We start from the raw sequence: 14593 nt of genomic DNA, 5'->3' as shown, positions 1-14593 counted from the left end.
TATTTTGTTATGTAGGCTCTTAGATAAAATTTAGCATTTTAATGAGAGCTCAAGGTCTTTCTTATCTAACACATCTGTGCTGTTTCTCCAGATGTACTGGCCTTCATTTAGACATCTTACTCTTGGCTTGCTTTTATTTATTTATCTATTTATTCATCTACTGATTTATTAGATGGGGTAAGGCATATTTCATCAAGAGAAAAAGCAAAAGCAAAAAAAACTGCAAGGGCCTAATTTGTCCAAAGAATGCAAATAAGAAGAAAGCATCCGTACGCCCTAAGTGCATTAGAATCCAGCACACATGCTCCGTCACTATGCAGAAAGCTCAGGTACACGGTGCTAGCATAAGCAGGGGCCCCAGCTGTGGGGTGGGGCTCACTCTGCGGCTGCAGCCCAGTGAGGTCATGCAGGACGGTGCAGAGGGAGGGCAACTGAGCTGGTTCACAGGTCAGGCCCTGGCTGGTGAGCGGGGCCGGCTCTGGGCATGAGGGCAGAGGAAGCCCGTGCTGTTTCTGGTAGAAGCGCTGTTTCTCCAAGGGGCACAACCCTGCAGAGGGACCTCTTTAACGAAGTAGGTCTCCAGGACGGTGTCGCCAAAGCTCCATTTATCGGCTGTGGTGGTTAGGCTGTTGGCACTGCCAGGAGCTCGGGGGCTGTCCAGGGGATCTGCTCTATCCGCCTAGGTAGCTGAGGGTGCTGGCCAGCTGCTGGGCCACTGCCACCTTCCAGGCCACTCTCCAGCCTCAGCCACATGTCCAGAGGCCCATGCTCCACATACTGTGTCACCAGGACGTTCTCAGAGCTGTGCATGCAGATGCCACGCACCAAGGCCAAGTGCACGTGGGGGATTTGGCTCACAAGTCTGGCTGTCTTGTAGAAGGCCGAGGCAATGTCCTGGTGACAGCCTTGAGTACCAGTCGTAGCTCCTGCCCATGGGCTCCCACTGGATGTACCGGGTTCCCCACCATCTGCCGTTCCCTCCTTGGGGCCTCTGCCCCTACTTGTAAGATGCCCTCATGCACATGGTCCCTCGTGCTTTGGCCCAAGTGGGACAGCCGGGTGATATCATCCTGGCAGACCCGGTGAGGTGGCTGAGCTGCCTGAGGTTGGGTGGCCTAGTGCTGGCCTGAGGCCCCCACATGACGATGAGGTTGGGTATCTCTCCTGCCCATGGCAGGCAGCAGCAGTGCGGGAAGAAACAGTTGTCATCCGCCCACAGTAAGCGGCCCTGCAGGGTGGCTCGCAGCTCCCGCATGCTGGGGAAGGACTGGTCCCAGCCCTCCAGAGTGGAGGACCCAGCCTGCCGCTCAGTGGGAAATTTACACAGGTGCGAGTGCTGTGTGCTGGTCGCCCGGTCACGCTGGGCCACTGTAAGGGTGAGGCGGCTCAGGCTTGGTGCTCCGGCGGATGAAGAAGAGGCCATCCTTGGGCTGCACCTCGGCCAGCACGGAAGGCTCCGGCAGGGCTCCGTGGATACCATCCTGGGTGCTCATCACCAGCCCTTGAGGTAGGGGCTCCAGTCGGCTGTCAGGCGGAAATTGCCATCCACCAGCCATACCAAGGACAGGGCCACAGCCCAGGAAGGCAGGGTCAGCTCCAACCACTTGTCCTGACCGTGGATGCTGATGCGGGGTTCTTTCAGTACCACATGGGTGATATCCTGGAAGTCATAGCAGTAGGCCCATGGTGCTTCCTGAGGCCTGTCTGGCTGGTTGCCCACCTCTTGGGCCTCGGTTTTCTTCCCAGATGGGCCGGCATGGGGATTCCTGGGACCCTCTGCCTGTCCCGGCTGCCCCTGGATGCCACCAGTACCTGTCACTAGCACCACACGAGCAGGGGGTCCAGTGGCCAACTCCGGCCCAGGCTCTGGAAGGGCCCGCCCGCTATCCTGCATATAGCAGGGTTCCCCCAGCAACCCGGCCTAGAAGCTCCAGGTGGCACACTGAAACGCAGGGTGCCGCCTGCTCGAGGGCAGCAGGTACTTGACCATGATGACCTGCTGGGAGACAGGTCCTGGCTGGAAGGCCCGCACAAACCTGCAGGAGATGCTCCTCCGGCACAGTGGTGTCAACACATCATGTGGCCAGATCTGCAGCCTGAAGGAGGGTGGGAAGCAGTCATTGAAGCTGATGTTGTTGACCACCTTCTCCAGGGGGGACACCATTGCAGAGAGCGGGGTGGCAGAGGTGCATTAAAGGCTATGCCCAGACTCTGGTCCTTCAGATGGTGGCTCTCCTCTTTGTGCAATGTCATTCATGAATTCATGCTTGCCCTGCTCAAAGAGGTACTCAAAGGAGCCTGGAGTCAGGAGCGGCACCCCTGCTCTGCGTGTTCTGAAGAAGACTTGGCCTCTGTGGGCCCACAGCCAGACACGGCATGCCCTGAGGATTCATGCCGTGCCAGTTCCAGGAATAAAACCTTATGTGGAGGTGCCACAGTCAGGCTCTCATCTCCCAGACCTCTAAGATGTGATCACGGCAACCAGACCTGGGCCTGGGCACTGAAGACAACAGAGAGATTGGAGCAGAGTGGAGTGATGCTGACTTTGTGTGCGACGTGGATACAGACCTCCTCTGAGGTTAGTGTGGCCTCGCTGAAGGTGACCCAGCGGTCCCCGCCGCCAGGGTCAGCCCAGTGCAGAAGGACCGTCAGGCCTCCCCTGGTGGCCACAGGCTGAGCTCCATCCCCATCGGGCCTGCTGTCCCTGGTGGCGGCAGCCTACTGGCACAGAGGCATCCTCATGACTGCTGGCTGGGTTTCTCACAATCACCAGGCAGATAGGTGTGGCCAAACAGACTAGAAGGCGAACCTTGGCTCTCCCGGTGTCAACTCAGGCAAGCCACTTAGTCACAATGGGCCTCAAGTTTTCCACTGGAAAATGGAGTTGCTGAGACATTGCCATGGAAGAGAGGCTTGTGACATCTCTACGCAGTTCTGCGTATTATACATTCAGCACAGCACATTCCCCCGGGGCTCAGGCTCCAACCCCAGACCCCGCCCCACAGTCGCTGGCAGCCCCCACCCTCCTGACTTGCTTTTAAGAACTTGATGGGGAATAAAAAGAAAAAGATAATCAGCATTTGGAAATAATGATCAAAATTTGAAACATATTAATGTAATAATATTATTAGTCTGTAAGGTGTTACAATACATACAATGCTCTCAGCTAAATAATTCATCAGTATTTTAAAGAGAATAAATGAAAGTTTGGTAATCAGGTTCTTTTGTGCAAAGAACACATTTAATTAGCCTCAGTTGCATTTCTTAACAATTGCATTCTCTCTTACTCTCTCATATTATATATGTATGTATATATTTTACTTATATATATATTTTAAGTAATATATGTATTGGGGGCCCATACTCCTACCTGTGTAAAATCGCATTATTACCACTTTATGAAAAATATCAATATGTACATATATAGTGTGTGATTTTATAATTATCACAAATGATTTAAGTGGAAATAAAATGTAAAATACAAAATTATCTGTGAAATTTATTACTTCTTGGATAAATTATTATGGTTAATCATAATTGTTTTCTTAACTTCAGCTGTCCTTATTCTAATACATTATATGGAAATTAACATAAAATTTCATGAAAATTTGTACTAATAATGTATTCATTATTTTCTGTACTTTTTTCTAGCTTTGTAGTCTCTTAAACTGATGGTTAGAATTTAATATATTCCATGAGATACTGTTCTAAGTTCCTTAATGTTTTTCTTTCTCTATTTTACACATTTTTATTGAAAAAAATGCTATGTGATACATATAATTCTGTTCTATAAAATTTCTCCTTGTATACTGAATAAAACCCATGCCTGATAAGCATATGCTTAATTTTTACATTCTCAGCATTTTCTCCTGTCATATCCTTGAATTTTTAGGCAATGATAAACTATGTAGAACTCAGATGAAATCCATCACGTTCATTTAGTAATAATCTATCACAGAGCTCAGGTAACAAGAAACATGTAGAAATAATTCTGATTATGAATGTCAATTTATAAGGCTTTGTTTTGTAAACGTGGAAAGATAGTTTGATTTCTACCTCACCCAATGTTATCTGAAAGTTATAGCCTAATCAGTTTATTATTCTGGTAGTGGTATATAGAGACATAGATTTTACATATTTGGTATCTATAATGTATAACTAATATAATATACCTATAATTTTATATTGTATATCTTTGTATCTCTGTAAATATGTGTGTATCTAGTAGATAGATTTGCAAAATGAAAGAAAGTATGCTATTATGCCCTAAATCTATAGGAAGAGATGATTTGTTATGCCACCAATCAATGAACAAAACCGTAAAGAAATATCATAGGACAGATTGGAAGAAACTTTGGATTTTGCTTTTCATATGTACAGCTGTTATTGAAAGTCTTAATTTTTAGTATTAGTTTTTAAAATGATACTTTTAATGGTGCTATAAATTTAATTTTAGTAGTAGTCTATTAGAGACTGATTATGGTCCCCACACCCTCGCAAAATTCATATGTTGTACCCTCATCCCCAGTGTGGCTGTATTTGGAGATGGGATACTAAGGAAGTAACTAAGGTTAAATTAGATCTTAAAGGTGGGGTCCTGATCTGACAGGTTAGTCTCTTTATAAGATGGCACACCAGAGAGCTGGCTCTTCCCACACCTCCCACCATCCCATCCACACAGGCCCTGAGGAAAGGCCATGTAAGGACAGAACTAGAATTGTGAGCCAGGAAGAGAGTCCCTACCAAGAACCAAACTGACTGGACTTGTAGCCTCCAGAACTGTGAGAAAATTAATATCTGTTTTTTAAGCCACTCAGTCTGTGGCATTTTGTTATGGCAGCCTGAGCAGACTAATATATTCTTTTAAGTAATGTAATATATTACATTAATATATATACATATATTAAGTTATGTAATATATTACATTCCAGCCATGCTTTTTGTTAGTATAATAAGAAAGCAAGTGATAAATTTAGAGTTTATTATATGTAAACTAGTCAAGATGTAATGAGAGCCTTGCTAAAACAGTTACAATGAAAAGCAGAGAAAGGGGCAGATATGTTAAGAACATAGATGGCTACACAATTTGATATTGGATTTGAAAGGAAAGGCAAAAAAGGAGATTATAATTGCTGTTAGAAGGCTTGTGGTAAGAAATAGTATGAGACCCACCCCCACCCCCCAAAAAAACAAAACAAGAGAGCAGTGAAGGATTACAAGGAAATATTGTATGTTTGTTTTGTAAGTGTTCAAGGTTTCTGGATTAGTCTTTCTGGACCCTATTTAAGGCTAACCCCCTTCCCCATGCACAGGATCCATTCTTTGTTACTTGTTCAAAAACATTAGGTCAGAGATTTGCTATTTCAGCCTCAGTAGAGTAGCTGGTATCAGATGAGCCCCCCCTACCATAAACCACTATAACCAAGAAAAAATGCCAGAAATAACTATTTTCAGACACAAGGGGAAATAAAGAAAAAGAAGCAAGACTGTGATCCCTGCTGGAAGGAGAACAAAATGAGGTAAACTCCTGCATCGTCCAGGTTTTTTGCTTAGAGGCACTATTGGAGCTGGAACACAGTAAAGAGGAATTCAGAAGTCAGAGAATGGAAATAGGGTGAACTTTGTGTAATCCAAGGTACCAGAGGAAAGGTAGTTGAAAGAAAAAGACTTCCAGTATATATATCATTGGGTGTCATTAGTGTTACAATTCTCCAGATTCATCCATTATAAAAATTTCATGCAGAGTCAGTACAAGTGCTTTTTATCACATATCAGGGATCCAGGACAATCCTTGCTTATTATTATAGAAAAAAGTTTCAGCTCTTCAAAATACCCAGCATACTGGTGTCTGCAACTCCATAACTAAAACTTTATTTCTTCATCTTAGGCTAAACAGGTGCTTTTATCTACCTTTAAAATATATATATTTATTTATCTAGAGAGAGAGAGTGTGTGTGAGCAGGGGGAGGAGCAAGGGAGGGGCAGAGGGAGAGAGAGAATCCCAAGCAGACTCTGCACTGAGCATGGAGCCCAATATGGGGCTCCATCTTAAGACTCCAAGATCATGACCTGAGCTGAAATCAAGAGTGGATGCTTAACTGAGGCACCCAAGCGCCCCTCTATCTACCTTTTTAAAATTCAAAATGTCACTGGACAAAATAAATATAGTTTTGATCAAAAATATTACCACTATAAAAGAGTTCCTTGGACAATTTTGTTGACACATAAGGAAAGGGAAACTGTTAGATGTTGGGGGGATTTGAGATGCTATCAGATATCATCCTCTCTTTATAGGCTAGCCAAGTAATTTCCTGTTCAGATATTCTTGTCAAAATCCATTGCTTTGTTTACTATTTTTCCAATCTATTAAAGTTTGGATCTGTGCACAAAAGCAACTATCAGACAGTTGGTTGTTTTACTTGTCCTAAAATTTACTTGCTTTTTTATTAATGGATATAATATGAAATGATACTATTGATACCTTATTCTGAATGAAAGGGTAACCAAAATCTATATGTAACAAGCAAAAACAAAAGTTCAGGGTTGAAATAATTAACTGAAAGTAGAACCCATTAATTATGCAACTATATAATTCATAAATAATGATTGTGTTGCATGATGTTTACAATTACCTTTTACGGATTCTAAGGAGATCTACTATGCACAGAGGAAAACACACAATTGGTCAATTCATCAGAAGAATAAAGTATAGATAGAGAATCTCCCTTTCTGAAGGCTCCAAACTTAGAGGAGTGCCAGTTTTATATATTTATTTGATATGTGATGTGTGTGTGTGTGTGTATGTGTGTGTGTCTGAGCGTGTATCAGGGAATGTGAATGTTTTGGTAATTTTATTTCTCCAACATTTAGTGTAGTGTGTAGCCAGAGTAGATTATCAGTAAATATTTGTTGCATGAACAAATGCATTTTGAATAATAACAAAAATGAAGATGCCAGCTAATTTGATAAAATGTTGAAAAAGTATAAAAATAAAATAATTAAATTGAAATATTATTACATTTCTATAGGTTATTTTGAAAATGGGGCACCTGGGTGGCTCAGTTGGTTAAGCGACTGCCTTCGACTCAGGTCATGATCCTGGAGTCCCTGGATCGAGTCCCGCATTGGGCTCCCTGCTCGGCAGGGAGTCTGCTTCTCCCTCTGACCCTCCCCCCTCTCATGTGCTCTCTCTCATTCTCTCTCTCTCAAATAAATAAATAAAATCTTAAAAAAAAAAAAAGAAAATGAACTTGACATCTGGTTAGATAAGTGAGCTCACATTTTATACAACTACGAAAACAGTCAGTTTGCTGATGCAGACTGTAACAATTTATTATGAATCCCAGAACAAAATTATTTTTAAATGCTCTCGTGACATTTGTTAAGTAATCATAATGGCCAGACCCTGATAGCTTGGAAAAGAAAGAGGGTTACATTAAAGCATGTTTAGATGGCTCATTTTTCACTTTGTAGTAATTTAAAGAAAGAACAATTGGATATATATTAATTATGATGGGGGGATGAGTACTTCTAAAAACTACAGACAATTTTTTTCAAAATTCTTTATAATATATAATCTGCCCTTGTCATACAACCTGCCCTTGTCATATAAAAAATATATAATTATAAATCTCTCCTATGTAGTTTTGTTACTGAATGGTGCAAATTAGATCCACAATTAATAATATTTCTTGAAAGAATGAATGAATGACAATGAAGGCACCCAAGAGAATATAAACATGTATTATTATTGCTTAGAGTAGATTGAAATTCTTGATAACTTGAAAAGAAAACCAAAGATAAATATGTCAGTTTGTATGAGAACAAGAATTATAAAAAGTATATTGACCTGAAAATTATACTATGGAATTTCACCCCTCCAATCCCAGAACACTTCTAGAATATAATATCTGCATATTATGTACTTGTGCAAGGCACTGTAGTATTGCATTCCTGATAATTGTGTAAATAGTCCCTTTAAGATATGAGACAAGGGAAGAAGAGTGGGTGAAAATATGTGGAACAAACAGAATAGTCACTCCATAAAGTTGGAAGCTTGGATTCCTGCAGAGATACATATAAGAGGAGGAGTGCTGTGTGACAGTGATTGGAAGTGAACTTAGCAGATAATTTTAAAACAACTTCCATACGGAATGGAAAATGAAATAGGCTGGAGATAAGTAAAGGATTATCAAGCTTAGGTATGTCAAGAGGAGACAGAGAAATGATATGGAAAGAGCTTAACCATTGAAGTCAGTCTAACAAATGTCTGTATCAGAGTTCTGAAAATTATTAGCTTTGAGACCATGGGAAATTATATAACTTCTCAGTGCCTCCGTGTCCACATTTGAAAAAAAAAAAAATAAAGGTGCAAAAGATATAACTAAAAATTTGATGAAAATGCATTTTCTTTCTGAGTGAACTACCAGCTGAAATATGACATCTGCAGTGCGATAATAAAGAAGTTTACTTTTCTGATCTACTGATTTCCTTTAAGATTAGAATTCTTTCGACAGAATGTTCTATTTCAGAAGTCAGGTATCTCTGATACTGAAAAAAAAACTGATGTGAGAGCAAATATACTTCTTTACATTTATGTAGAAATAGTTCTTTGCAAGTTAAACAATTGGGAGGTTTTATAACTGTTATTTTTGTTGCTGTTGTTTTTACTTGGTTTTACTTTTTGCCTCAGAATTGTCACTTACAGGCAATGGGACTACAGGTATGTTATTTAATTAGGTTGAGAAATTGTATTTGCATTATAAAATGGGAGGTAATAATTTCAGAGGGATTGTGTGGATGAAATGAAGGATATGAAGACATATAGCTGTGACTGAAACACATTATGTTATCACTAAATGTTTTTTCAAATCTTCCTTTAGTGTGTGTATATATATATATAAGTATATGAAAATAAGAATTAGACTAATCTCCAAATAGTTTTCTTTTTTTTTTTTAAGATTTTTTATTTATTTATTTGACAGAGAGAGACACAGCGAGAGAGGGAACATAAGCAGGGGGAGTGGGAGAGGGAGAAGCAGGCTCCCTGCAGAGCAGGGAGCCCGATGCGGGACTCGATCCCAGAACCCCGGGATCATGACCTGAGCCGAAGGCGGTCGCTTAACCGACTGAGCCACCCAGGCGCCCTCCAAATAGTTTTCTTAATTGAAGAACTACATGATTGTTTCTACAGAAGGTTTCCCTAAGCTTTGTAAAGTACTCATATTACTTGAATATATACAAGGTAATATTTGTAAGAGAACAAATGATCTGAGCCAAATGTAACATCCTTATAAGAACAGAAGATTTAAGCATATCTACAATATGCTTTCTGAATGTGACTTTACCTTATCAATCTAGTTTACAGATGCCATAATGAACCAGAATTTTAAGGTAATGATTTCACATTTCTCTCCATTATGTGTCTACAGCTGGAACATTCATATGCTGGACACCTAAAGTATTCTTATCATTTTATTTTGCATATGACCTTTTCACTGTTTCAAGAATTTAAGGGATGTTATAATGAATGCTTATTATAAACTATAATGAGGAAAGGCTGGACTTTTGCTCTACTCATTCTTTGTGTCAATCAGCTTAATGACTTGTTTAAAAAAAAAAAGACTATCTCACATTACCTTCCTAAATGATAACTTGATACACTATATTGTTGGAATTGAACAAATATGTATATCGCAGTTATAAAACATCAAATCCTATCTTCATTTAATAATGTTACATTTGGGGCACCTGGGTGGCTCAGTCGTTAAGCGTCTGCCTTTGGCTCGGGTCGTGATATCAGGGTCCTGGGATCGAGCCCCGAATCGGGCTCCCTGCTCCACAGGAAGCCTGCCTCTCCCTCTCCCACTCCCCCTGCTTGTGTTCCTTCTCTCGCTGTGTCTCTCTCTGTCAAATGGATAAATAAAATCTTTAAAAAAAATAAAAAATAAAAAAAAATGTTACATTTAAGAAATGATAGATACACCATTTGCAATATTTTGAGTGATAAATATGTATGTAAGTGTTCACGCACACACACATAAGCAATCACATTTAAACATTCATGTGGAAAAATAGAAGAAATAAAGATTTCATCCGTTTTTTTAAGGTCTCATCCATTAAATTTTATTCTAGTTTATTTCAGTGAAGTGCAAATTTGGTTCCTTATATTAACTACATATTTTTATATGGAGAAAATTATAGCAACAATATATGAGAGTATATAACAGCTTGGAATGAAATTTTTTCATGCAACAAATTAAAAACATTCAAAAACTAGATTGGATAACACTGAAGGGCATGGGGCAGGATGATCTAAAACAAAAAAGCTATGACACTGGACAGATACTTATGAAGGTCTCACACTTGGGACACAATCTTATTAAAACACTGAGATTTAGTCAGAAGATTATAGAACATTCCACCTGTCCAACACCTTCCATCACATATAATGGTTCCTGTATAATGTTCTAAATATACTAGTTAAAGATTAGACATTATCATAGAGGATTAAACACACACACACAAAATGATATTTTTATATACATGGAAACTACCTTAAAACCATAAAGACTCTAAGAGGATAAAAGTAAAGGGATAGAGACAGATGCCATGCTAATACTAATCAAAAGAAAGCTGCAGGAACTATATGAATATTGGACAAAGCCGACTTCAAAACAAGGAAGATTAACAGAGATAAAGAAGGGAATTTACCAGGCATTGAAAAAAGAGTTAACTCTCCAAGAAACCTATAATAGTAAATACACACATGAGGTAAAAACTGATAGAAATTAAAAGAAAAAATTGGAAAAAAAATCTATTCTTTTTATAAGAGATTTCAACATATCTTTGTCAGTAAATGTGAGATAAAGCAGGAAGAAAATCAGTAAAGATAGACCTAACCTAAACAGTGCTATTAATAAACATTATCCAATTGACATTTATGGAATACTCCATCCAGAGATAATAGAATACACATCACTTCAAGGTGACATGGAACAGTCACCAACATTGACCTCAATCCGGCCTGTACACTTTAATAAATTTTTAAAAATCACGCAAATGTTCTCAATTCACAATGGAATTAAAGTAAATCAGCAGTAGAAATATAACTGGAAAAATCCTCAGATGTTTGGAATTTAAGTAACATTTTAAAGTAGTACATGTATTGAAGAAATTTTAAATTATTTAAATTAATTAAATCAATTAATTAAAAATATATTGTGAGCTAAACGAAAACAAAAATGTTTTTTATCAAAATTGAATAGATGCAGTGAAAATAGTGTGCAGAGAGAAATATATGACATGTAATACATATATTAGAAAGGGGAAAGATCAAAAATAAACTACAGCTTTATCTTAGAGAACTATGGGAAAAATAATTTAAGCTTAAAATAAGTGAAAGAAAATAATTAATTAAATAGGTGAAGGGGATTAAGAGTACACTTATCCTGCTGAGCACTGAGTAATGCATAGAATTGTTGAATCACTATATTATAAACCTGAAACTAATATAAAACTGTATGTTAATTATACTGGAATTAAAATTAAGACAAAATTAGAACACAAATCAATGATTTAAAATAAGAAATAGACAAGTCAATAAAAACAAAGCCTGGTTCTTTGAAAAGATCAATAGACAACATTCTAACCACTCTAACCAGGAAAAAAAAAGTGAGAAGACACAAACAGATAATATCAGAAATAAGAAGAGGGGGTTCATCACTACGGATATATAGGTATCAAAATGATAGAATGGAAACAACGCCTCCCACCCATGAGGGATACATTCCAAGACTCCCAGTGGATGCCTGAAACTGCAGATGGTACCAAACCCTACACAAACTGTTTTTTTTTCTTATATATATATACCTATAATAAAGTTTAATTTATAAATTAAGCACACTAAGAGATTAACCACAACAGTAATGAAATAAGAACAATTATAATAATATGCTGTAATAGAAATTATGTGCACATGGTCTCCCTCTCTCTCTCAAAACTGTGCTGTACTCACTTCTCCCTGTGATGTGAGGTGATAAAATGCCTATCTGATGAGATGAAGTAAGATGAATGATGTAAGCTTTGTGGCATAGTGTTAGGCTACTACTGACCTTCTGAGGATATATCTGGAAAAGACTCAATTGTCTCTGGACTGCAGGTAACTGAAACTGGAAAGTGAAACCAGAGATAAGAGGGAACTACTATACTATGAAAAACTCTATGCTCATAAATTTGATAATTAGGTATTATGGACCAACTGAAGAAAAAAATTACCCAAACTTACACAAGGAAAAATAACCTGGATAACCCTATATCTATTAAATTAATTAAATTCATAATTAAGAAGCTTCCAACAACAACAACAACAACAACAAAAGTATCAGGGCCAGATTATATCACTGGAGAATTCTACCAAAGAGATAAGGAGAAAATAATACCAATTGTACCCAATATTTTTCAGAATATACAAAGAGAAGTAATAATACCTAATTCATTTTATGAGACCAACATTACCCCAATATCAAAACCAGAAATGTCTTAAAATAAGGAAAAATAGAGACTACTATAGTTTATATATTAATTGAATTTGATATGCTAACATTTGTTTAGGATTTTTGTATTTTTCACCTATTTCTATGAAGTTTCCAATTTTGATATTAGGATGATGTCTACATACCACAAGTATGATTCATTCAAGGTTCAGGGCTGTTTCAACATCCAAAAGTTAATCAATGTAATCCACCATATCAATAGAAAATAATTTTATATAGAAAATTTAATATAGAAAAACATTGACAAAATCCAACAGCCATTCATGATTTTTAAAATCTTGACAAACAGAAATAAAAAGAAATGTTCCCAACTGGATAAAAAAATCTTTAAAAATAATTATCTAATGTTACATGATAGTGAGGGACTCTACACACCCCTAAGTTTGGAAACATGGGGAGGATGTCTGCTATCACCATTGTTATTCAACATCATAGTGAAATTCTTAGCTAGTAAAATACGAAAGAGAAATAAAAAATATATTGATTGGAAAGGAAGAAATAAAAATTGCTTTATTTGAATATGACATGTCTATGTAAAAATCCATATCATCTACAAAAAAACTCCTGAAATAATAAGTAAATATAGCAAGATTACAGAATTTAAGTTCAATTTAAACAAGTCAATTGCTTTCTTATATATCTGCAACAACAAGACTTTTAAATTTTAAAAAATAGTACTTATAAAACACAAAAAATAAATATTTAAGCATAAACTAATAAATTATGTACGAGAAATGTATGCAGAAAACTGCAAAAACGTTATGAAAAAAAATCAAAGAACAACTGAATTAAAGGAGAGAAAGTGTGTTTGTGAATTAGAGGACTCATTATTGTTAAATGTTAATTCTTCCATTTTGAACTATAGATTCTATGCAATTTCTATCAAACTCCCAGCAAGCTAGCTTGTAAATATAAACAAATTGGCTCTAAAGTTCATATAGAAAGGAAAAAAAAAACCCTAGAATAGTCAACATTAAAGAACAAAGTTGAAATACTCACACTCCCAGATTTCAAGACTTACACAGTGATAGTCATCAAATCAGCTTAATTTTGCAAAAAAAGTGTACACAGAGATCAGTGGAACTGAACAGAGAGTCCACAAACATACCCACACAAATATAACCATCCAAATTATGATGAAGGTGTAAAGACAATTCAGTAGAGAATAGTCTTTTTAACAAGGTGTGCCAGAACAACTGAAAGTCCCTATGCTAAAAATAAAATACACAACACACACAATGTAGCATTTATGAAAATTAACTCAAAATGGATTATAGACCTAAAATTAAAATAGAATAATTAAACTTTTTAAAGAAAACATAGGAGAAAATCTAAGTGATCTTGGGTTTGGTGATGACGTTGAAATACAATGACAAAAGCATGACACATGAAAGAAAAATTAATAACGTAAACTTTATTAAAATTAAAAGTGTACTGTAAAAGCCACTTTAAGAGAACTAAAAGGCGGGGCACCTGGGTGGCTCAGTTGGTTAAGCGACTGCCTTCGGCTCAGGTCAAGATCCTGGAGTCCCAGGATCGAGTCCCACATTGGGCTCCCAGCTCGGCGGGGAGTCTGCTTCTCCCTCTGACCCTAACCCCTCTCATATGCTCTCTCTCATTCTCCCTCTCTCAAATAAATAAATAAAATCTTTAAAAAAAAAAAAAGAGAGAACTAAAAGGCAAGCCACAGACTGGGAAAAAATATTTGTAAAGCGTATAAACGATTTGTATCCAAAATATACAAAGATCACTTAAAACCAAGGATGGGAAAAGAAATAAAAACAATGAAAAATTTGGACAAAAAAAAACAAAAAAAAACCAACAACAAAAAAAACTTGAATAAATACCCTAACAAAAAAGACATGTAGTTGGCATGGCCTATCAAGATACAGAGATGCTAAACATACTTTGTCATTAGGAAATGTGAATTTGAAAGAAATGAGGTACTACTGTATTGAATTGCTAAAATCTAAATTAAGCCAGTGTTGGTAAGAATGAATAGCTGTGAAGCTCTCACTCATTGCTGAGGGAAATGCAGA

General features: G+C 37.7%; 1 pseudogene; it reads right to left on the bottom strand.

Annotated features, from left to right (window-relative positions):
- Nucleotides 1-230: 230 nt before the first annotated feature.
- On the bottom strand, nt 231-3876 carry LOC110591617 (annotated as a pseudogene).
- Between the last annotated feature and the right edge of the window lie 10717 nt (nt 3877-14593).

The sequence above is a fragment of the Neomonachus schauinslandi genome, chromosome 7 (assembly GCF_002201575.2).
Source record: "Neomonachus schauinslandi chromosome 7, ASM220157v2, whole genome shotgun sequence".
NCBI lineage: Eukaryota > Metazoa > Chordata > Mammalia > Carnivora > Phocidae > Neomonachus > Neomonachus schauinslandi.
This window is presented reverse-complemented; position numbering and strand designations above follow the sequence as displayed.